The sequence below is a fragment of the Coturnix japonica genome, chromosome 1 (assembly GCF_001577835.2).
Source record: "Coturnix japonica isolate 7356 chromosome 1, Coturnix japonica 2.1, whole genome shotgun sequence".
NCBI classification, from domain to species: domain Eukaryota; kingdom Metazoa; phylum Chordata; class Aves; order Galliformes; family Phasianidae; genus Coturnix; species Coturnix japonica.
In genome coordinates, this window is record NC_029516.1 from 7,634,623 (window position 1) to 7,659,316 (window position 24,694).

Here is a 24,694-nt window from a genome sequence, read left to right on the forward strand (position 1 = left end):
TACTTTTCTGATTATTATTTTTTTTTCTTTGAGATAAATTGGCAGCTGAATTGGCTTCTTGGTTTAACATTCCTGCATTACTTGTATTTAGGTACCTAAATTCAGTTTTAAACATAGGTAATGGTCATCTCACATCCAACTGAAGTGTTTTTGACCTGGAAGAGCATTACTGGGTATCCATTATCAGACTTTGGCAGTAAGAAGCCAAATGAACCACCGTGAGGAGAGACAGAGGCTGTCCATTGCAGTACATAGACAGTTGTAACCTGTTCCAACAGACACCACAATAGTCCCACTGCCTGCAAATGAACCCATCAACAAATTAAACCATTTATTTTAGAATCATAAAAACATAGAATCATTAGAGTTGGAAGTGACTTTTAAAGGTCATCAAATCTAATTCCCCTGCAATAAACAAGGGCACATACAGCTAGACCAGGTTGATCAGAATCTGGTCCAGTCTGGTCTTGAATGTCTTCAGGGACAGAAGGCTTCCATCACATCTCTGGGCAACTTGTTCGAATGCCTCATCAACCTAACTGTAAAAGATATTCTCCTTGTGACATTCCAGGTGGAGTTCTAGGTTTCTAACTGCTTCCATCTGAATTGTACAGGGTTTATTCTGCTTTCCATCCCAGACTTTCAGGTCAGGGGGTAAATTACCCTGAGGATAATTGGTTTGACTTTTAAAGACAGATGTAAAGAAGGCATTGAGAACCTCAGCATTTCCTTATTTTCAGTGGACATGTTCACCAACACATACAGTAAAGGATGGAGATTCTCCTTAGCTTTAATTTTTTTAATTCTCTTTTATCCCTGTGGAGAAGCTGAACACAAGCTGGGCTTTTGCCTCTCTTATTTCTCCCTGCACATGCAAACAACCTCTTTGTTTGGGGGAAGGGGACCTGGAGAAGGGTGCGGAAGAAGCAGAGAAGGCTCATTTTTATAGGTGTTCAGCAACTGAGAAAAGAAAATGACACTGATGTAATAGAAAGATGCCTTTGACCAGTATGGTCTCTGTTAAGATTAATATTGATTAATAAATTGGGGGGGGAGGAAAGAAAAAAAAAGAAAAAAAGAAGACTGCTCCTACAAACATGCATTTATTTAGGGTTTCAGTGCTAAAACACAAATTTGTCAGAGCTTGAAGAAAGCTGCTGAATAGAGCCTGAGAGACTTCAGTCCCATTCCCATCCGAGCCAGGCAGCTACTCTTAACAGCATGGGCAAGTCCCGATTCTTCTTTCAAACAAAATTTGCTGACAGTAGTCAGACTGCTTTAGACCTACACTTAAAAATGCATTAAAAAAAACAGGTCAAGGTTTCATATGTAGAAGTATAGCAATTTTCTAAGTCAAGTATAGGTTGCTCTGCCTCTGCTTTCCCTGCAAGGCATTGTCTGTTTAGTCTATTTAGCTTATATTCCCTTGAGGAGGAGTTGTCTGTATATAGTGTTTAGAACCATGATATTTAATCCAACTGCATTACTACGCATAGTTTTAACTATAGGAATGGTCTCAATGAGGCCATTTGAAAATTCATTTACTGAATATTAAGCATGAGCACAAACATTTATGGGATTTTATTTTCCAAATGCCAGAAAAGGCAATGTAAAATGAGCAAAATTTAGAATAGCTGTCCTGAGCTGAGGGTTGGTTCTATGTTAAAGCAAAAATGAAAATGTTTTTTACCATGAATCAAAAATCAGGTGTATCTGGGATTGCTAGAAATATGAATATTTATCAAGTCATAAATTCATGGTACTTCAGAATCATATCATGGTTTATAAACGCATTTGCTTTTCATGCTGCTCAAGCATATAATGGTGTTGCTGAGCAGCATGATTGGTATCCAGCTTCAGATAGAACTCATTGGGATCCAGACACAAGACTTTTAATTAACATATCTGTACAGGCTAAGACCTGTTTGTTTATATAAGATGTATAATCTTGTTTGTTTTGTTTTGTTTTGTTGTTTTTTGTTTTTACTTTTAGTTCATGTGCTGTCAGTGAGTACTTGTAAGAACTTGATTTTATTTTCCATGTCTTGAGTTAGTCTGTTATTCTACAAAGTTTTGCTGCTGAAACAGAGGTGATTCTGAAACACAGCATTTACAGGAAAATTGTTCTTTGATTTCTGACACTTGGATATATGCAGACATATTACAGGAATTGTCCATTGTAGGAAAGTACTGGTTACAATTTTGGGAAGATAAGCTTCCACTTAAGTTAGAATTATGGTCTTGCACATTTTCTCATTTCCTAGAATAAAATCCCTTGATATGGCTTTATCAGGAGGGGTGTTTCTGATTTGGCTGTGAGCTGGGCAGAAGGCCCTGCAGGCCATGAGTGATTAGAGCATGAGGTGAGAAGTGTGGCACTGTCAGTAACATGGTGCTGGCATGCATGGATTCTTCAGTGTGTGTCAGAGGTGAAAACAAATTCTGTGCTGGGAAATATAAACCAGATTTCCTTTTGTTGGCCTGAGGTTGGGAAGTGCAGAGAAGAAGAGAGAGAAGGAATGCTACAAATTGAAGCAGAGGTGACTTTTCACAATAAGACTGCTGTATGAGGTAGTGTAAGCTCCCGGAGGGTGAAATTCAGTCTTCTGTATGGGGATAATACATGACTGAGGTTGAATTTGAAATCTCTTTTGAAGACTTTAGGACATCTACAGCTCTGTTCATAAAATCCACTGGCTAGTAGCCCTTGCTTCCCTATCTTTGCTTGATTTAAAGTGTTGAATCCACATGGACTTGACAGCCAGGAGACGAGGTAAGAAGTTCAGTGCACTGAGAAGTAGAAAAAATACACTGCATAGCTTAAGCCAAATACTGAATCTGTACTTACTGAGCTGTTGTAAATCTCTATCTCTGTGCATCATGATGGGAGTTGTGCAGAACTTTATTTCTCATTAATCTATGTTAGAGATCTAAAAGATAATAATAATAATAATGGGAAATATGCAACTAGAAAACCTAGTAATATGGAAGCAGAGAAAGGAAAAAGTGAAAGAAACTGTTATCATTCATTCATGCAATGCAATAAACTCTGTCTCTTGTAGCAGAAATGCCCCTGGAACCAGTTGTACATGCTCAGTGTGAAGCAGAGAAGAATTTGGTCAAATATTTCCTTTTTATTATATTTTTTTCATTGCAATGAGACATTACATTTGTAATTTAAAGGGAAAAAATCATTAAAAATATTGCTCAAATAGTGACCTTTATGAATACTTTCCCAATGTAGCTGTTTTGTTTTTAATTACATGTTATGGACAGTTTCTATGGCCACGACTTGAGTAAAACTAGCAACTTTATTTAGCTTTTATAGCACCTCAGTGGTCCTGATTATGAAACAAAAAATGGCAATTCCAAACAACAGCACAGATTTCAGTGAGGAGCTCTTATTCAGCTTGAATAAGAAGGACCAAAATCTGCTCTCTTTGGGGTAAGAATTTACAGAGTGGTTAATCTTTAAATTAGCCAAGAAAAAATGTGCCATAGCTGATTTTTCCTTCAGTTGCTTCCCTAGCAGTTATAATTCATTACCTAGTCTCCTTATAAAAGGCTAATGGATACTTTAAATTCCTGTAACACCACACCTGCAATTTGAAGAATAAAAGCTAGTGGATGGATTGATTCTTAATGCTTCCTTCCTCCTCCCAATGTGTTAAAATACTTCTACCTCAATGGTCACCTGATGTCTTTATTTCTGTTTTTTTTTTTTTTTTTTATTTTATCTCTTCCTCCTCAGCTCTGCAGGCTGCCACCCACATGGCATTTCCCTTAAATTATTACATAATTGAAAGTAAGTTCTCCAGCTTTATAGCTGCTATAGCTGCTGTCTTCCCTCTCCTTCTTCTTTTTTTTTCTTTTTTTTTTTTTTCTTCCCAACAATTGTTCAATTCAAGGTGTGTGGGTTTTTTTGCCTTATTTCAATTTTCACAGTAAGATTAATGAAGGAGCCACTTAGTGAGCTTTTCTAGGCAGGAAACTAAAAGGGGATTATAAATATTGTAAATTTATTGTCTTATTATTTAATGTTACAGTTCCATTCAGCATCATTGGCTGACATCAAGGCATCATTGTTCTAGATCTATATGTTCTTCAGTGGTGTGAAAGCATCTTTTCTTGTGGTGAATCATCACTATTTTAAACTAAATTGTTCCGTGCCTTTCTACTCTTATGCAAACTAAAGTTTGGTACAGAATAATATTAGCAGATTTGTACTACTGCTTTATTCCTTATTATATCAAGACATTTTTCTGTATATACTCTTCTGTTTGCATCTATTAATGATTTCTTATGTACTGTGATTTAAAAAATCATATAAACAGCATCAAACCAAAATGGTAAGACTTTGATATGATTGATATGATCACAGATGTTATAGGATTGTGTTCTCTTTGCTTTGCTTTCTCCATTCTGCTCCCTCCTTTATATATATATAAATATATATAAATATATATATATAATTATATATGAGTTTTATATATATATATATATATATATATATATATAGTGATTCCTATTTAAGTAGAGTTTTCCAGTTAATACTTCTAGAAAACTAAACCTGCATGGAAAATGATGTTTCTGTTGTACTTTATTTTGATTTCAGTGTTTTTAATGCAGAATAAATTTAATTTGTGCACAATTGTTGGTTTGAACATCTTTGGAAATACTGGCAAGGCTGAGTGTCTGAGCAATAACAAAGAATTTTGAGTTCCACTTTGGTGTGTTCTGATAACTTATTCTGAGGAAGGAAAGGTCTTTTTCTTAAGCTATTTAAATACTTTCACCAGATAATTTACACCTTTGAAGACATAAACTATATCCCCTCTTCTAAGTATTTGGTGATCACTTTAATGACAACATAAAACTTTTGGCATTCAGTAATGTCTCTGTCTGATCATCTCCATCTTAATGCACTGTCCAAAACTTCTGCAGAGACACTGGGCATTTTCTATGCCAGTTTCTATAACTGAAATCTATTTGGTATGTGTCTCAGGGTTTTAGAAATATAACTTAATATCACCACCCCCACCCAAGATATACCATATAATCTGTATGTTTGTAATTTTAATTTCAAAATGAATTTGTTATCACTGGGGTAGAATTTCCACTAAGATGCAAAATGTTAAATATTCAACAAGGAAGTTAAACTTTCTGTAAGGAATAAAAACTCTTGTTTATAGTTGCCTCATTTGTCTCATCTTTTAGAAGTACATTACCTAATTATTTGATAAAGCATTTGCTACTCTTAATCTCATATAATTAAAGATTGTTTAGAATGGGACATATAGCTTTTAGAAGCAAGTGGTTCAGGACTACTGAAGGAATCATAGAATCATAGAATGACCTGGGTAGAAAAGAACCTCAAATATAATCTAGTTTCAACCCAACTGCCATGGGCAGGGTTCCCAACAATTAGACCAGGATGTCCAGAGCCACATTCAGCCTGGAATGTAACGAAATTTAAATTATTATGTTTTTTGTTGTTGTTGTTGTTTTTTAATATACATATTTTCTGAAAATGTGTGCATTTTAAATAAGATATCAAATGTATCATACTTGTCTGTACACAATGTTTGAAAACTCTCATGCTTGCATTTTTTATGAAAAACATCCAGGTTATGCACTTGCAATATTTTCTTTCTTGTATTTCCATCAATTTCTTTTTACTACCTTTCCTTGAATAGTAATTGGGATGTTTAAAAGGTTAACAATAGTAGACATTAAAAACTGTTCTAGGGATTGAAATATCAGTTAGAGATGGATATGTAATAATTTGATAAAGGTCCTTGGGTGGACAATAAATCCTGCTTCTCGTTTTCACCCTTAAGGATTTGTTGGCAAACTTATCTCTGACTCATGAAAACTTTATTCTAATAGGCATTTTATGGTCTAGGCAAATCATTGTGGTAATTAGCTTACAATTTAACACTGAAAGCAGTGTGTTTTTGTGAAAAGCCCAAGAACTAAAATAATTGGATTTAAAATAAGTTGGTTTTCAAACACTGCAGTGATGATGTAGGATTCATTTTAACTACCCAGAGAGAATTAAATCAGAGAACCTTGTTCTTTGTGATGCTGATTATTTGAAGCTGGGGAATACAGTTGAAAGGATATAGCTGCAATTTAATGTGATTAGCCTTCCATATCAAGTCATTGGATAATTTTAGACCTTGCAAGACACTGCTCTTATGGTGTTGATATTCACTGGCCTTTGGGAGCTGACTGAAGAGGGATGATGAGAGTAAAATAGATTTGGATAACATTAGAGACAATTGGGGCAAATGCATGCAGATTTTCTTATTTAAACACAAAAGAAACCTGGTTTACATGAAATGGAATCTGGCTGTATTGTGCAGAAAATATACACATCACAACTCCCTCTGGTATATGCAACAAACAAAGAAAAAGCTTGAGGCTTAATCCATCTCCTCAAGTTCATATTACAGATTAATTAGTTTCTGCATTACAAAGAGAATGTTAGCAGGTTTACAAAGAGACTGTCAGTAAAATTTGAAGTACTGGGAAAATATTGTGTTTCACATTAAACCTGCTCATAATCTATTACACGAAAAAATCTGTTTCTCCAAAAGAGATTTCTGAGAAACTATGACCTGGCAAAATTGGTGTTAATACATTTTGATTTCATGAGAAATTACATAGGCTTACTCCAAGCTATTCTGTGAATTTATTACATTGTAAACCTTGTTCTATCATTGTGTAGAATACTTTCAGTTTTACTTTTGTATCAGAAATTTTTTCAATCATTAGTGAATATCTCTGTGCTAGCATATGAAAGGTGAACAGATCATTCTCTTGTCCTGACTCCTGGATGCATGGAATGTCATGCAGCTATATTTCTAAAACTGTCCTAATCAAAGTACTTGACTGTTGTAAACTACCAACAAGGAATGATGCACTGTTTCACTACCCTCTGGACTGTGCTCAAAAATGGAGACAGAGCTAATTGGTCCACGTCAAAAGTTTAAGCAGTGTGAGTGATGAAGCTTCTCAGTACCTGGAAATTTATCAATATAGTTTTAAACTTTGAGAGACTATGTGGATTTCATCTAAGGTTGATTGGGAAAGACAAATTTTTAAGTGCTGTACGGTAGTCGACATGTATGGAACTCATAAGAGAAAAGAGCTTATATTTTCCTTCAAAAAACGTTCATGAGCCCATATATCATAACATTTGTAAACTTTTGTATTTATTTCATTATCTGGAAGATTTCCAAACCTCAAACTTCTACATTTTTCATGGAACATATCTTAATAATTTACAATACTCTTGTTCCAATTAGGACCAATTTTTTGGGTTATGGACCTGTATGAAACCAAGTGGTTCTTACAAGCTGAGTTTCTTCTGGGTTTACTTCAGATCTTCCCAAATTATTTTCTTGCAGATAAGAAATTAGATCTGCTTTGTTTGAAACTAGACCCTAGCACAGCACAAGAGGATGTTCAGTTTTCATAACAGTTTACACATTTCTTTCTTCTATATGGAAAAACAAAGATGTGAGTTGTGCATGATATCCATTGTATGTCAAAGTGGTATATTTGTAGAAACTCACTGGAATCCCAGATCTTAAAATGAATGTACCTGAAATTCTTTCAGGTAGCGATATTGCTATTATTACAATCTTATTCAGTGCCTTTATTCTATTTTATTATTTTTATTATTATTATCTGTGATACATATAGAAATCTATAAGAAATCTCGTATGAAATACTTTGATGAACTCTAAAAATATGCTTTATAAGTTACTATAATTGTTTATGATATTCTTCATCTCTTCATTCTTGTTGGAAGGGAAGCTGTAAGGGGAACTCTATATGTGAACATACGGAAAGGGGATTTGGTAGTTATGATAACTGAGGTTATTTAAGAATATATCATATAAACCATTTTCCCTTTTTTTTTTTTTTTTTTCATAAGATTGCAGTAAGATATCAAAAAAAGAACCAAAAAAAAAAAAAGAAGAAGAAGACTGGATATACGTGTGCTTTTCTATCAAAGGGTAAAGAAGAATAAATCTGGTGTTATGAACTATGTTAAAAAAGCTAGTTTCTAATTCTGAAGTCACCTTTATTAGTACTAAATTTCACAAAGCCAAAGGGACTTTGGACACACAGTGAATCATAAATACTTTGTGAAAGAGGAGAAATCTGTCAATTTTGGAACAGACTTGAGTTATGCCAGAATTGTCAATTCCTGAAAAAGTTCACATCTATTAATTCTTGTAAAATTCAATCACATTATTTAGGACCAAAGAACAGATTTGCTCTGTTAACTAAAATTTACTTCACTGAAAGTAGCACGATACATGAATAATATATTGAGCTACTGATGCCTGGATAGATTCCATTCTATTGACCAATAGAAAAGCCAAATTTAGATTTAGACATAATTTAGCTAAATTTTTAACATAACTCCTTCTATCAAAATAGGTGATGATCACCAAGAAGATGCTGCACTCTCAGCACATGTTGAATTTTAATAGGTATTACTCTGCTGAGCCATTTTGCCAGGATATGGGCTCACATTTTATGAGTGCCAGCTTTTTTCCTTTCTGTAAATCAGTCATTTCTCCCGTTCTCAGATGAGGAAATGAAAGGCACAAAATGTGTTCTCAAGTGTAAAAAGGGAATCTCAGTCTATTACATAAAGCATTCTATCATCTCTCTTAGCATACATGTAAACAAACATGGGTCATAATTGAGATTTTTATCAATATACTAACAATTTCATTATAATGATTTGTTTTCATTTTCAATAAGGATTTGCCACTCTTACAAAGCAGAAGAAAAAAAACTCTAACTATACAATCTCTCTCCCTCCAAGGGATTAAGAAATCACTTTGGTTAGTTTGATTTACTTTTCTTTGAAAAGTAAAAACCTTTAAAAGATATCCTTTAAACTCATGCTTTCTCTCTGTCCTTATATTTACCAACATTTCTCTAGACTTCTCCCCTTAAGCATGAAATAAAATAATTGCACATTGGAAAATAATAATAATAATAATAATAATAATAATAATAATAATAATAATAATAATAATAATAATAGGGAATAGTTGACTGAAAGAAAGGCTTGAAATTGTTTAAATAATGAATTTCACACTGGAGTATTCAAGTGAATTTGAGGAGATTTAAAGCATGTTTTTATTATCCCTTTTATTTTTTTTCCAGTCATGTTCGTTAGATATAGTACAGTGTCTCACATTAGCAGCTGTTGTTTACACCTGAAGCTATTTTAAAATTCTAGCATCTCATTAGATTTTTTTCTTCCATCACTTTCTTGATACTTTTACTTCTGAAAAATGAGGCCTTTATAAATTAACTCAGCTTGTGCACATTTGACCCCAATTTTTGAATGTCTTCCCAGGTCAAGTACTTTTGTGAGAACAGGGTCTTTCTTTAAGCCCCTAAGCAGTCTGAGTACCCATGCCTAGCTTACCATGAACACATCTTTAACCATAAATGTTTTTTCTTCAAATTTCATCTAAACAAATGAATCTAGTGCTTAAAACAATTACAGGTAATTACATTTAATGTTCTACCCTCTGCTTCCCTAGTGACCAAGTGATAAAAGAAAAAATCTGTTAGTCCATAATAACTCATATATGTGTTTTGATAAAGTTAGGTGAAAAGCTGTTTTGTTCTGAAAAATCCAGCAAATATTACCTTCTGCTTTTTATTATAATTATAAATGTAAAAATGTTATTGTTACATATGTACGTGACCATCTCTCTCACTCTGTCTTACCAGTTCCTTCCACTGTTGGGAGCTTTTCTTCTACAACATAAGTGCCAACATATGGTTGCATTCTGTAATTTGAACTCCTAGCTGAATCTATGAAGTTCATTCTTTAGTCTCCACCTTTGGGACATCAGTAGGTGGTAATCTTAGCAACCTGGATGTGATATCACCATTGTGGCATTTTCATTGACACAGCTCTGCTACAGAGACCCTCTGCCCCCTGTATAATTCCTGAAAAATTAGCCTCTCATTACAAAACATTAAATCACTTGTCACTCAATCCTGTAACTTGATGGAAGTGGATATGTGGTAGGGTAAAAAGACCCTTGAAGGATTGAAATTGGCACTTCCCTGTTGGGTGATATGGTCTCTGGATGGGTGGTCTTTCTGGATCTCTTTTCAATACAGGTTCTCAGGCAGGTACACAACAGCTGTAGAGATGATTAGAAAACCTTAGTTTAGCATGCACAACATTTTATGAGTTTTAAAATATCAACTTTATTATTCTTATGCTTAGTTATATTGGCAGTGGAAAGGATTGTCTTTGATGAACAAGTATTTTCTTCACTGTAAAAAAATCTCTCACAAAATCTTCCCTCTTGGGTGGTTTTTCACTACCTAGTTTGAGTTGCTAGAGAATGTCTGAGTTGCCCATTCTTTATTCCTTGAGATGATTTAGTATTTGTAAAATCTAAACAATGTGTTTCATATTTCTTATTTGCCAAGAGAGACTTCAGAGGCAAGAAAGAACGCTGTGCTTTTGGTTAACATTTCCCATGAAAGAAGTATGTCTCAGATAATGGTCCTGGGAAAAGCAAGGCAAAGAAATCTGTTCAGCAGTAGACTGACCAAAGAGATCAGCAAAGTGAAAAATGGTTTATCTTGTCTGCATGCTGAATACCATCAACCTGTATACTGCAGCTTTGAAGTTCACCTGAATTGTTATCGGATTTATGTAAAGAGGAAACTACTTCTAGGAACTGAAATGCTAAAAAAAATATTCACACTCCTAACAAAACATTAATAGTTAGGGTCCAATACTCAGAGACAATGAGGCATGGTAAATATATTCATATAAATTAATGCTGGAATTAATGCTTAAGGAAGAATTTAAGTCATTTTTATGTGTTTTTTTTTTCTTTATATTTAAAATAGTAAAGAAACATTAGACATTCAGATAATAAACATAATTAGTACTTACATAGAAGTTTACAAAAAAGATGAGATGATACACACAACATTTTGTTTTTGGGAGATTATAAGTTGTAACAGCCCTTTTGACTACTGCTCATAGGCTTTTCATAAAACAATATAAATGTCAATGTTACCATACTGTAGAATATCTATACATTTTGTTAACTTAAAAATGGGATAACAGTTTTTATGACAGTTAAACAAATTTGTCTTTCCCTTTTGAAGTCAGTTTTTATAGGTATATTTTATTTAAACTATGGGTTACACATGTAATAAAACTTCACAGAAAATGGAAGGGAGTAAGAACTCCTGTTTAAGTCAAATATGAGAATCCAACAGTGTTTAGGTGCATTGTTTGTAAGAACAAAAAATATGTCTATTCACTTTAAAGGACATGAAATGCATTGCTGAGCATGGTAAAAAGAACAACCTGACAAAACCAACCAACCAACCAAACAAAAAATACACCACCACCACGACTGCAAACTAAAGTATTTCTGGTATCAGTTGCCCACTGGCCAGTTTTGTTAAAGATAGTGCACGGAAGAGATTAGTTCCCTAGAAATATCACAATCATTTTTCAAGTACATTCACTGCTCAGATTCTTTGGGGATGTTTTGATTCACTTTCAGTCTATTAGCTACATATGTAAAGCACCATTTTGAAGTGTTTACCAGTGAAATTCTTCTGGCTTTTCACCTACTAATTGCGAGCATGGAACTACTCATTTCTGAAACAAGACCAGAGTTTTTAAATCTTCCCTCAGCTTAACTCAAGTTGTAGAACCATATAGTGCATAAATTGTGATCATGATGATGCAAAGCTTTCATCATAGTTGCAAAAGGCAGATGCTGTTTCAAACATCTTTGAAATCTTGACTGATAAAAGATTTAGATCTGTTTTTAATTATTGTATAATGTATTTGGCAAAGGTTAATATTTTGCATGGAGAAAAAGATCAAGCTATAATTCCTAGATTTAAAGCATGGACTCCAGCATATTCTTAACTGCGCCTTCCAGTGCTAGAGAAAAGACATTTTAGAAACGTGGAGATTTACTGCTTGTTTGAGAAATGTAGAAAGCTTCTAATGGCTTGTTTAGATTATAAACAGAAAGCTTAACAAAATAAATTCAACAAAAATAGTGTAACAAGCTTTTTTTTTTTTTTAAAAAAAAAAATAAACTAAATCAAGGGGGGGTTTTTTGTTTGTTTGGTTGTGTTTTTATTTTTGTTTCTGTTTTATGAAAAAGAAAGATCCAGATTGATAAAAAGAACCTAATTTTTCTGCTCTGTGTTTCAAATTCATAAACAGTTCATTGATCCTAAAGTCAATCTATTAAAGCAGTGGGTTTTACACATTTTTAATGATAAACTTGGTGAAACACAAACACAAAAAGTTTTGCAAATTCTGTTTTATTTCAACTCTTGCCAATTGTACGGCCTACATGATAAATACTACTGTCATACCAAGTCTTAGTTGGGTGTCACATTCTAGAATATGACCAGCATCAAAAATTAGATATCTTTTTTCAACAATATCTATTTTATTTTGCTACAAATACATAAACAAATGGCATTATATGTTTGATATTCTAAATTATTTTAAAGAAGTATCTTTATAAAACATAAATTGAGTTTTCATACCACTGTAAAGTCTATTTTTAAGATGAATCAATACTCTAAGCATGAATATTTAAGAAATGTTAGAAATAAGGCATGATTCCCATAAGCGGTAAAAAAAAAAAAATAATAATAATAATAATTGTCTGCACATTCCACATAGCAAAATAAAATGAAGTATCATCCTTGTGAAAAGATGACCTGTCCTTGTTTGAATAGAGAAACTGGGAGAGTTCAGTGTGGTCAAGTAGGAATCATCTTTAAATGTATTTTGTTAGAAAAAGATAAATGCTAAAATGAGCAGTGGAAGGAAGAATTAATTCATACGCTATTTGGTTTATAATATCACATCTTTATCCTCAGTTTTCAAAGTGAATTGTGAGAGACAGTGATACCAGTCACGAAGTGCAAACTGTTATGTTTTCTTTACATGATTATGATAGGACTGTTTGTGAACCATACAGCAATATACACAAAGCTGTTAATTTCTTGTGAACATTGAAAAGACACATTAATTCAGCTTACATCTAAGTTTTTCAGAGCCTTTTCTTAATTTTTGGAATATTTGAAACAAGCTTATGTGCTCTGGAAACTGGCCAGCCTTCATGATATTGAACATGGGGTTAAGGCATCAGTTTCCAACTATTCTTATTTTGTTTTTGTTGTTGTTGTTGGTTTGTTTTTTTTGTTTGTTTGCTTGTTTTCATTTTTTCTTAAGGCTACCATAGTGATAAATTCATGTACTCACTCTTTTAGCTTTTCATTTTCTCTAATCCTTCATGTGTGATATCAAACAGAACACACCCAGAAAATAATTTTTGTTTACTTAAAATGTGTTGTGTGTTTTTTATGCTTTCGCAGAAGATGTCATTGGCTGGATGACAGTTTGTTTGAAAACTGCTTTAACTACTGAATTAATAAACAGTGCTACTTACAGATCGTGACAAGATGTTTTGCATTTTCACTCCCCATTTTTGTATTTTTCAGACATGTGATGAAAACAGCATTCGGGGCTAGCATTTAATAATTTATTTTTAACTAATATTTATGTCTCCAAATTCATTCCTGGTGTAAGATGTGAATATGGATGAGATTGACCCATGTTCCTGCATTTTCACAAACTTTCTGCAGAAGACAGTTGTCTGCACTAGTCTCTGTGGGAGAGCTGTATCATATGCTAACTTTGAAACAAGATTAAAGGGATGGTACAATAGTTTTCCTAGCTGTAGTTCAATGATTCTTTATGATGTGACTATGAAGTCAGCAGTCAAAAGATAAATAAAAAAAGATGAGCTCCCATACCCAAGGAATTGCAGTTGTTCATGTTGCACAGAAGAAAGAGAAATCAAATCACTTTATATATACACATGTCAATTCAAGAATAGGCAAGAAATCTCTTCTTATCCTCTGGAAGAGTTTGTTGGATTTCATGATACTTTTCCTTATAGATGTGTTCTTTACTCAGACATTTTTACAACTGCTATGGCAAGCCAGCATGCTACAGCAAGGAGATTCTCTCTCTTGCAGTAATGGGCTTTGTAGTTTCACTGAAGTTAAATGAAGAGGAATTTTCTCCTTGTGAGTCATTAAACTGCTTTCTCCACACAGTACATTCATAAACGATTGAAAATTGGGGACTAATTAGAACAAAAACAAACCCCACGAGATTAAGGGCACAGTTTCATTGTATCTCGCTGTGACTTTTGGACTTCAGTTCGGATGCACTTTTGAAGATTACCCTCTGTACTCTCTCTTAAATGCTGAACCATTGCCCATGAAACATCATTAATGAGTACAGGTTCCCCTAAGGTTAACTCCTGCCATTCTAAATGTATTCCACTAATGCAAAGAAAAATGATCATTCTAATTGTGTGGTGTTCTGTATTATCTGCTGTGAGGCCAATAAACCTGAAAAAAAATCAGTTTGCGAAAATCCGCTGTAAAACATTCCCCAAAGCCATGGTTACCATCTACAGAGACATTTTTTAGCCTCTCCGCAGATAAAGAAAAGCACTTAAAGAACGAAAGGTTTCGATTGCCGGTTTTATACTAACTAAAGATTGGCTCTAATGGAAAATATTTTAATATTGGCCTGAGCAATAGAAAGACATTTGACAATTAGACTTCCATAAGCTGTTTCAGGGCTGAAACAATTTTGTCTATTACACAGAAGAAAAATCTTTCAGAAATAACTAATGAAGAAATTAACAATAAACCATATAAGCACATGCTATCAGTATTTTTTCATCGTGAAATTAGAACCACCCAACAATTATCGTGGGTTTGCAAAACCCCTAAAAAGTAATGTGTATATATAATAAAGTTGTCTTGTGTGATGATGGCTTACAATGTGGTGTAATTATAGCTGTCATAAACAAAGTGATAGTTAATCCGCACAAAATGTCCAACAGTTTATAGGCCTTGGCTTTAGTTTTAAATTCTGAATGCGTAGGAGCTTTCAACAAAGTTCAGTCCTGCTGCAATTTCCTGCAGTTATCATCTACTCCAGTATATACAGAAACGTACATTGTGTTGTAAAATAAGTTCTGCTCCACATTTTGATTGTGTCTTTTATGGGCACATAAGCAAAGCATTTTATACAGCTCATGTATAAAAGCAGAATAGAAAGTTCTTGCACTGTTTCCACTTCTCTACTTGCCTTGCCTTCCTTTCTCCTCTCCTCTCCTCTCCTCTCCTCTCCTCTCCTCTCCTCTCTCCTCTCCCTCCTCTCCTCTCTCTCTCTCTCCTCTCCTCTCCTCACCCACTCCCTCTCCTCTCCTCTCCTCTCCATTCTCCTCTCTCTCCTCTCTCCTTTCCTCTCCTCCCTCTCCTTTCCTCTCCTCTTCCTCTCCTTTCCTCTCCTCTCCTCTCCTCTCCTCTCCTCTCCCTTTTTTTTCTTTTCAAGTATGGCAAAACATGACCTCAAAGAATTCATAAATGTCCATGGAGATACCAACTTAGTGACCTAGGACTATTAAAATAGGTGTAGTCTTTCTAATCACAGGTAGAATAAGTGTCAGCAAGAGAAAAGTTGCATTTATTTTCCCTTAATTTTTTACTTGAATTCCTTTTTGTTATTCTTCTAAAATATAAAAATACAATAATAATATATACATATTCACTCAATTGCTTATTTTGGTCAAACACGCAATGGAAAATCCTGTAAAACACAGAAAAATTAGTATTTTTAATACTACACCTCATCAATGTATTTCATTAGGTAACATATTTTATTGTTCAGTACTTTAAATTCTTCTAAATTAGTAAAATTCCTTCCTAAAGCACTGTACTTCTACTGGATTAATTACACTACAAAAGGAAAATGAAAGATGAAGGGTGTTGGTTTTTTTTTTGTTTTCGTTTTTTTGTTTTTTGTTTTTTTTCTTGTTTTTTTTTTTTGGGGGGGGGTGGGGAGGGCAGGGAGGGAGGAGAATGGGGTTGTTTTAAATATCAACTCTGTTTATTTGATCTTTGTAATTAATCTTTTATGGGAATTATCCTCTGACTGTATCCATATATTACTCTTATCAGAACTTACTATTTGGTTTCTTTGAAATTTTTTTCTAGTTACTACAGAGATTTATTATTATTATTATTTACTATGACATCAATTTGTATGTAAAGATATTCTGTTTAGTTATGTTATTTTGCAATTTAATTATTTACCATCAGATGATTTTGTTATCATTTGATATTTTTTCTGATTAATAACTGATTGACCATCAAGAAGTAGACACAGATGTTACTCTCCCTAACATAGGAAATTACAAGTAAATTAATAAATAATATCAGCAAAGCATTAAAAAATAAAATAAAATAAAATAAAATAAAATAAAATAAAATAAAATAAAATAAAATAAAATAAAATAAATAAGATAAAATAATAAGATAAATAGGGGGGTGGGGTGGGAAGGGGGCTATCGTACAGCCCAAATATTAAAACAAATAGTTATCAGATGTTTGTAGAATATTGATCCTTAAGAGGAGAAAAAGAAATTTCTCACAGACATTCCATATTTTTAGTGGCTGCACACTGAAGGGGGTAAAATAATGTATCAATAAATAATGTACATTGCAGTGTATGTACAACAGCAGACAGGGCAGATGAAAGAAACTGCTGTTCTAAAGGAAAAAATAGGTAATACAATTATAGCAAAATACACATAATTTGGGGTTATTTATATTTATTTGAGTACTGTCCATTGACATAATATTTTATACTGGATTGTAGATTGATTGAAACAATATTAAGTAATGAAAATAATAATAATAATCTCTGATTTTAATGTACTTCATTTTTGTTCTTTTATCCTAATTTAAGGAAATGATCTAAAATAAGAATAAGCTCCCTTAGGAACTGATGCTGTTTTGCAAACCTACTGATCAAATCCTGAGTAGAAAAATAGGTCGTAATCCTATAATTATACATGAATACATCTTCTTTTTGTGTGCAGTGGGAATCTCACTTTATTTTAGCAATTTAAAATGTTTCATCTGGTAGCACCTTGGGAACTCCTTATGGTCAATGATGTTGACAAAATACAAATACTTCTTGTCCTCACTCCATTGTATTCTCATTAATGTTCATGATACAAGTATGGAAGTACAACTACTGCTAAAACTACTAGTACTACTAAACATAATTCAAATATTCATGATAAACAGAGTAGTTTAATGATTTTGTGTTTCCATCTGGTGATCTTCTGTCTGGCAAAAACCTCCATCAAAATTAAGCTGTAACCACATCAATTGTGGAAATGCCTTAATAGCAGTCTTCATTTCTGCCTGGTATTGAAAGTTTTATGAATTATATTCAGAAGGCAGATGTCAGGCTACCAGAAAATAAAGATGGTATGAGGAAAGTAGTACTATGCCTGAATCTTATTTTGGCTTTCGGAAGTTTGTAGAATGACCATGGTGGATGATGACGAGCTTGGTTACAACAAAATTTTTGTACCATTAATTCTGTCCTTACTCATCTGTTGGGTACAACAACAGCAACAGCAACGACAACAAAAACTTGACTGCATGCTTCTGCTAGTAGTGGAAGCATAGGAAATAATTAACCATTTTTATCTTTTTTTCTTTTTTTTTTTTTTTTTTTTTTTTTTTTTTTTTTTTTTTTTTTTTTTAATTTCAGATTTTGGGCAGCTACAAAATTTGTGAACTTGACAAAGAGACAAACTTCTGACCTATAATGCTCAGTTTCTGATGTATGAGAAGTAATTCTAGAGGGACTTTAAGCAAAAGAGGAAGTATATATTATTTGGTTACACTTAACTTCAAGTAAAATTGGTTTTATGAAAAAAATAAAGTTCTTATTTCCATCTCGCCACAGTGCAGTGTTTATTCACGGTTGCCTCAGAGGTAAATAGCAGCATTTCCACATGCTATCCTTATCACATTCACAAAGTCAATCATGATTATTTTGAAGAATTGCAGTAGCAGATGACTTAATCTGGGGAGTCTGAATCCTGGTTTTAAATGCTTTTATATTCAGAGTTAATACTGCTCTAATAATTAAAAATAATGATTAATATAAGAAGATGCCTACCATCTGGCTGTTTTCTAAATAATCATTAATATTGTGGTACTCATTTTCTTTTAGCAGAGTTTTAAGATCTACAATTTGCCTTATACAGCCTGGGTCATGTTTTGAACTCTGTGAGTTTGAAACTGAAGGTTAGATGTAAGAGACAAAGAAAAGTAAAGTTTTAAAAAACATTGAGAGGAAAATAATTAATAGCTGCATTTAAACCTTCTCCTTGCAAAACTGACTATTAACAACATGGCAGACAGAACTAATATTTCTATTCTCATTTTATTTTATGAATGCTTCTTGGTATATGCTTTTTTAGAAGAAGCAGTGGCAAAGAAGGTAGAGAATTATTACCTTTGGTCTCAAGAGCAGCCCTCCGGACCAAGTGAGCCTCCTAGTTAAGGTCAATGAATTTACTTGTCTTCTAAGAGCAGTGAAGATCTGCATAAAAACATCCTTTAGCCCTACAGGAACATCTTACACCTGCTGCCAGAGTTGGAGGACAAAAGACAAGTGAAGACATGAGACAGCAAGACTATAGCTTTAAGATGAAGAGTTAAGAAGGCCCTGAACTAACAGCAGAATTGTGTATTCAGAAGTGAAGAGTTTTGCAATCCAGCAGTGATGGATTAGCAGTGATGAGAAATAACATTTCCCTGTGGTCCTAGGGAGGGAATGGCACTTAATGGTTTTTGCCCTGCCCACTGAATATAATTGGAGTGAAAAGATCAAAGGATAAATCATGTATTCCCAAGGCTCAAAGAGTAGCTTCCTTTTCAGCCTTCTTGTTTCATCTAAACTCATCTACAGGTGATTTTTTTCTGTAACTACTAAGCTATTTTGCTCCAGTGTAATGCACTGCAAAAGATTTAACTCTAGGTGTTAGGTAATGTCTATGTATTTGCTCTTCAAGGAAAGGGGAAGCAATTATACCCATCACATAGCATTATAGGACTCTTCATTTAAATATATTTAACAGTCCTTTTGTTGCTACTCTTTATTTAGACTTGGTAATTCATGCAAGTTTTCACAAGCACCTGTGAAGTAACTACAGCATTCTCCTGTTTGAAGTATGGTGTCTCAGTGAGCAATTGTATCTGGACTGAAAGTGATATTTTAATTCAACATCAAATTGGTTACAAATAGAATTAAGTTGTTAAATACACATAAAACATTTTTGATGTTCTTGGTTAAAATACACATTTCATCAATGAGTTCAATAGGATTCATCTGAGAAGTCAGATTAATTTGCTTGGATTATTTAAACTAAGCTGTATCCTATTGGTTTGGGACAATCTCCAAAATGTGAATGTTGTCATACATAGGTGTTTGGGGTTTGGGTGCTATGGTTTGCTAGTAAGAATGAGTGATGGAGCTTATATTTTGCCCAGTATACAGGCATAATTGAGCATTCTTATCATTAGATGGGAGTGTAGGCACAAAGGTGTTAACTTCTCCTATAACAAAGATCGGTATTTGCACAAATAAACCAGATGGTATGATTGTGTTATGTGTACAGGAAGAGATATGCATGTTCAAAGCCAGAAATCATTAGCTTGCTCTGAGTTATTTATATTCTTTAAAACAAGGTGCTTTGCTTCAAATAGTAGTGGGTTTTTTAGTCATTTTTTTTTAAAGTACATAGTAAAGGGTAGAAAGAGAAGTTATCTTTTTCAATTGACCATTAAAGTCCGTTTATTCTCCTCAAATACTAGAGAGATAGTATGAGCCTTGAATATTGATGATTAGAACAGAAAATCTCAGGTAAATTTAAGTTGTCAAACACAAACCTTGAGAATAAATCTACCTAGGCTGACAGTTAAAATAATCCAATTTTTCTTCACTTCAGAAGGTGCCGGTAATATTTTAACAAATCTAGAGTGCATGGTGACATGAAGTTTAACTATAGATTAATTCATCAGATTTAGGATTTAAAGATTAATTATGTGTTTTTTTACTGACTTGAACCCAGGAAGAGAACACGTGCATACTGAGATACGTACAATTTTCCTTACATAAAATTGTTTTCTTTTGTTTTTTCCAGTATACTTTTATGGTGCTCTTTTGCCACAATTAAAAGTACTTCTGAACAACATACATCAACATACTAATATAATGATTTCATTTTGCTGATGGCAAGTGGGTTAGATTAAATCGATAAATGAATATGTGGAGTTTGAGTTGGAGAGTGTACTCAGAACTTGATATCTGCATTTTAAATCAATTGAAAGTTTAATTCTGTAATTCTTCAAAGCATCTGTAACAATCAAGTATTTTGACCATCTGATTTTAACAGCAAATGATATATGAAAAGCTTCTGTTTTAAGGACACATCTCTAAAACATTAGATTAGGATGTTTTAGAACATTGCTTCCATTATGCTCTGGTGTACTTCTCTCTCTGTTCCATTTGCACTGGGAAAGAAAAGAAAACCACATATGTGTGACATACTAAACAAAAATTTTCAGTTTCATTACACGGGAATGCTACATAAATCCTAAATTTTTTACTTTTGTCTATGTACATGATACTTAACAACTGGTACGGGGATTAATGACAGTTCTGCATATATTCCAAGGGAAAAATTAAAGGTCTAGGCCTGAAACACGTTTCTTAATTTGTTTCAGTTAAGGAAGAGCTGGTAAAGTGTGTTTGTTTACTCACCAAATGAGGTTGGTATTGAAAATACAAAATAAACTGACTAGCATCAAACTAATTTAAAAACAGCAAGGAAAACACCAAATGGTCCAAAGATAAGAGGATCTTGACATCAATTTAATGTTCAGTGGGGTAGGTAAATAAAGTATTTGGAAGAAAATATGCTTTTGAGTTTGGAGAAAATGAATTTTAAAAAATATAGTTGTATATCATTGTGATTCATTATGACAGAGAGTGAAAGCTGGAGAAGAGGATGAGAAAAGTGAGTTTCTCTATTACTTTTAATGGCCTTTAGAAATCTACTGGGAATAATTTTGTTTTCTTAAACTAGCTACTCTAAACTGCCTGACTACAATCCTGACCTATCATCATAGCAACAGATAATGTCATAACACAGATCCATTACAATTTATTATCAAAATGTATTACATATCTTTTTCTCTCTTTTCTCTCTGTGTTCTCCAGCAGCCTGAAACTGCTTTTGATGACAGTTATGGAAAATGAAAAGGAGGTGGAATGTGTGGGAACCAAGAGTCTGGGACACTACTGAACTGTCATAACTTGAAAACTGTGTCATCCATGAAATAACACATGCACCAGTTTATATTGTACTGTTTAGATTAGAACATAAACTGTAGCACATGGAAACTTTTCCATATGCATTGTGCCAGTGCCTAGGATTAAAGCTGGAGGCTTAAGTCTCTGAGTTTAGTTCTGAAAACCTCAAAACCTCACTCAGACCTCCCCTATCTTTCCTCTACATTTTGTAGGAGAATTTACTTTTTAAACTGAGGTTCTTCTGTAAACTGAAGTTTAGTGTCCGAGATTACCCAGAGACTGGATACCTCACATTGCTAAAATGTTGTTTTTAATAGAATTATTTCTGTTTTCTTTGGCTAAATAAATTTCAGGTTAAAAACCATAGAGTTATGAATAAGAATTCAGAGTCTGTAGTACATGTAAATACTACAATGCAGATATAACAAAGTAAGTGCCAATTACTATGTATGTGTTAAAAGCAGGGAATTCTACAAGTGACTTGAACAGTGGATAGAAGTCAGGTGTTCAGTTTTGTATTTTTGTCACCAGCCACCATTTTATTCGTGACTTTGGATAAGCCACAAAGCCCTAGTTTGTTTTGGTTTTTTTCCGGAGCTAAGTTAGAAATTTGTGGGTCCCTTCTGACTCAGAGTATTCTATGATGAAATGCAGATTAGGGTACACACCATCTTTTGAGACATTGTGAGGTTACATGGATGAAAAGCACAGAAAATTTATAAAAAGCTCAGAAGGAGACAATGCCGATCAGAATTGTGCATCATGATGATATATCCATAGGAACTTAAAAGGCTGCCTGATTTTAACTTGAAACTTTCATTGCTGGACCTCAGGATGAAGTTTTCAACAGATGATTATAGTAGAAATTGCCCAGGTATTTCTTTCTTTTTTCTTTTTTTTTTTTTTNTTTTTTTTTTTTTTTTTTTTTTTTTTTTTTTTTTTTTTTTTTTTTTTTTTTTTTTTTTTTTTGAGACTGAGAATTAAAATCATGTGGGGGTCAGAAGTTACCTTCAGGGAAGGATTCTGAGGCTTTACAGTACATATCATTGGAGATCAGAATCATCCCGAAAGAAACATTGGCATTGTTTGGGAAGAATAATAAGGGATTACTGTCATTAATGTTCCCTGTTTGAGAAGTTCTCTGTTATCAGATTTCACCAGGAAAGTATGTTTAATCACCAATCATGTCACTCCTTAGCCCTCAATTTTGGAAACTAAATTATTCCTCTGACTTTTTTCTTTTTCCTATAAGTCATATTCTCCAGTCCTTTAATCATTTCCATTGACTTCTCTGAAACTTTTTTATTTTTTCATCATATTTGTATGACCACATAATTAGATGCAATAATCTAGTTCTGATGGCTTCAGTGTTAGTACAGATATAATATAACCTTTTTGATCATACTTGGCATTTTCTTACTAAAACTTTCAAGGACTATAGTATTCCACACTGAAAACTCATGTTCAAATAATTATACATACTGACCTCTAAGTCACTTAATATTTCTGTCATTCCTTAGAATTCCCAATCCTGAAGAATGACTTACATTCATCGTTGGTAATTATGTTTGGTAAAATTGAAACACACAGCATTTTCCCCAAATATGTATACCAAGAAATTGAGTTCATTCCTGACATAAACTTCCTACTGCTGATTCTTCTGATCTTTCTGTTGCTGACAAATTTTATGATAATATATTTACATTGTGTTTCCTCAATTAATTAAAAAAAAACAAAACCCTAATCTTAGTGTACATACATTGAAAACATGAGGCTTATGATTCAGCTGCCTTGGTGTACTGAAGACATGTTTAATAGTTTGAAAAGAAAATATAAAACTGTTAGTCACAAATGTATATTCATCATATGTTTTTCTTTCCTTTTAGATATTTTATATTTCCTTATATATTTATAACAAAGAGCTCCTCCACTTTTCTATGTTAATTATTACTCAGTTAATTGATACTTCCACATCCCTTCTATGTCTGTTTTTACTAGCATAGCCTTCTTCATTAGCAGAAATTCTGGGCATTTAAATAATTCCCAGTATCAGTTGCATTTAATTACTTTCTCCCAATACATTTTACTCATAACTGTTCTCAACTTCACAAAGCTAGCCTATAAAATTTAAATGGATGGTAAATATAGAGGAGTAATGCATCTTTTACCACCTAGGCTGAGATAGTTTTGCTTAGTAAGTTGATCATTCTGTTGTCTACTTTGATTCAGTAATGTGGAGCTCTGTATGTAGTGCTTTATTTGTTGCCATCATACCTCTTACTAAAGTTTTTCTGTTTAACAATTTTGATAATGTAGGAAAAAAATTGACAGTTTTTAACATACTGCACCTTCCTCCTTCATTTTTTCCCCTTTGATTTTTTTCCTAAATGGGTTATAATCATCAATTGAAAGATTCTGGTAATATGAGCCTGATAAAACAATTTCATTTAGGAATTACTGAAATATTTCAGCCCCAATTCAGTAATACCTAACTAGATCAAACTCATTGCAGACATAAGAAATTCCATTTTCATTTGTTTACAACTTAAACTTCTCACAGTATATTGCAGTAAAATTAAATAGTTTCTTCTCTGTGTCCATTTATTACTTACTTTTATATGACTTCATGGCTTAGTATGAACAGTATACATCCATTTTTCACTTTTCTCTCATGTTTATCCCTCCTGGCTGCTTTAGACATTCAGATCATGGAAGATTGATTCCAGAAAAGCTCTGAAAAGAGCATATCCTTCTTTTGTTGTACAAGAAGGTTATGACTTCTTTTGACCCCTGACTGCTCTTTCTCACAGTGTGGGATGAATCTCTTGGAAATGCTTTAATGTTCTGCTACTTCAGCACCCCTTAGAGATCTCAAGTCATTTACAATTAGTCATATATAGTCCTACCTGTTATGTCCATGACCATGCTCTTAGTGGCACTTTGAACCAGAAGATCAGTTCTGACTTCTTACAAAGCAGAGTGGAGTAATTCAGTTTTGTGTTTGCCTCTTTTGTTTAGGCTCCAAGGGGAAAGGACATTTTTTTGTTGATCTGCTTATAACAGTGTTCTTATTACATTCTTTGTAGAATAAAATACCAAGGTGGTTTGTTTTCTTTTCTTGTACCATTGAAGACCCTCCTGTGTTCTTTTAAAATATTCCTATTAGTAAACCCAGAATTCCAAATGCCTTGAATGTCTACAAAGATCTACCTTCAGTATAAAATTCAGGGTATTGTTTGAACTGTTTGTTTTAATGAGGCCCAAGGAGACAAATTTAAGAATGAAGAAAAAATGTTTATTGAACAATACCTATTCCATGCAATAAATGAGATATTTTGGTGGAAACAATAACAG

At 33.3% G+C, this 24,694-nt stretch overlaps 1 long non-coding RNA gene across 4 annotated transcripts in view; it reads left to right on the forward strand.

The window, feature by feature from the left end:
* Positions 1 to 2,385: 2,385 nt before the first annotated feature.
* Positions 2,386 to 24,694, forward strand: part of LOC107320426 — a 69,215-nt gene continuing 46,906 nt past the window's right edge. For 2 of the 4 annotated variants that reach the window (XR_001558272.1, XR_001558261.1), the window contains exon 1: positions 2,386 to 2,773. This is a non-coding gene — a long non-coding RNA (uncharacterized LOC107320426). The remainder of the gene's footprint in view (positions 2,774 to 24,694) is intronic. The other 2 variants (XR_001558264.1, XR_001558291.1) reach the window with 2 other exon arrangements.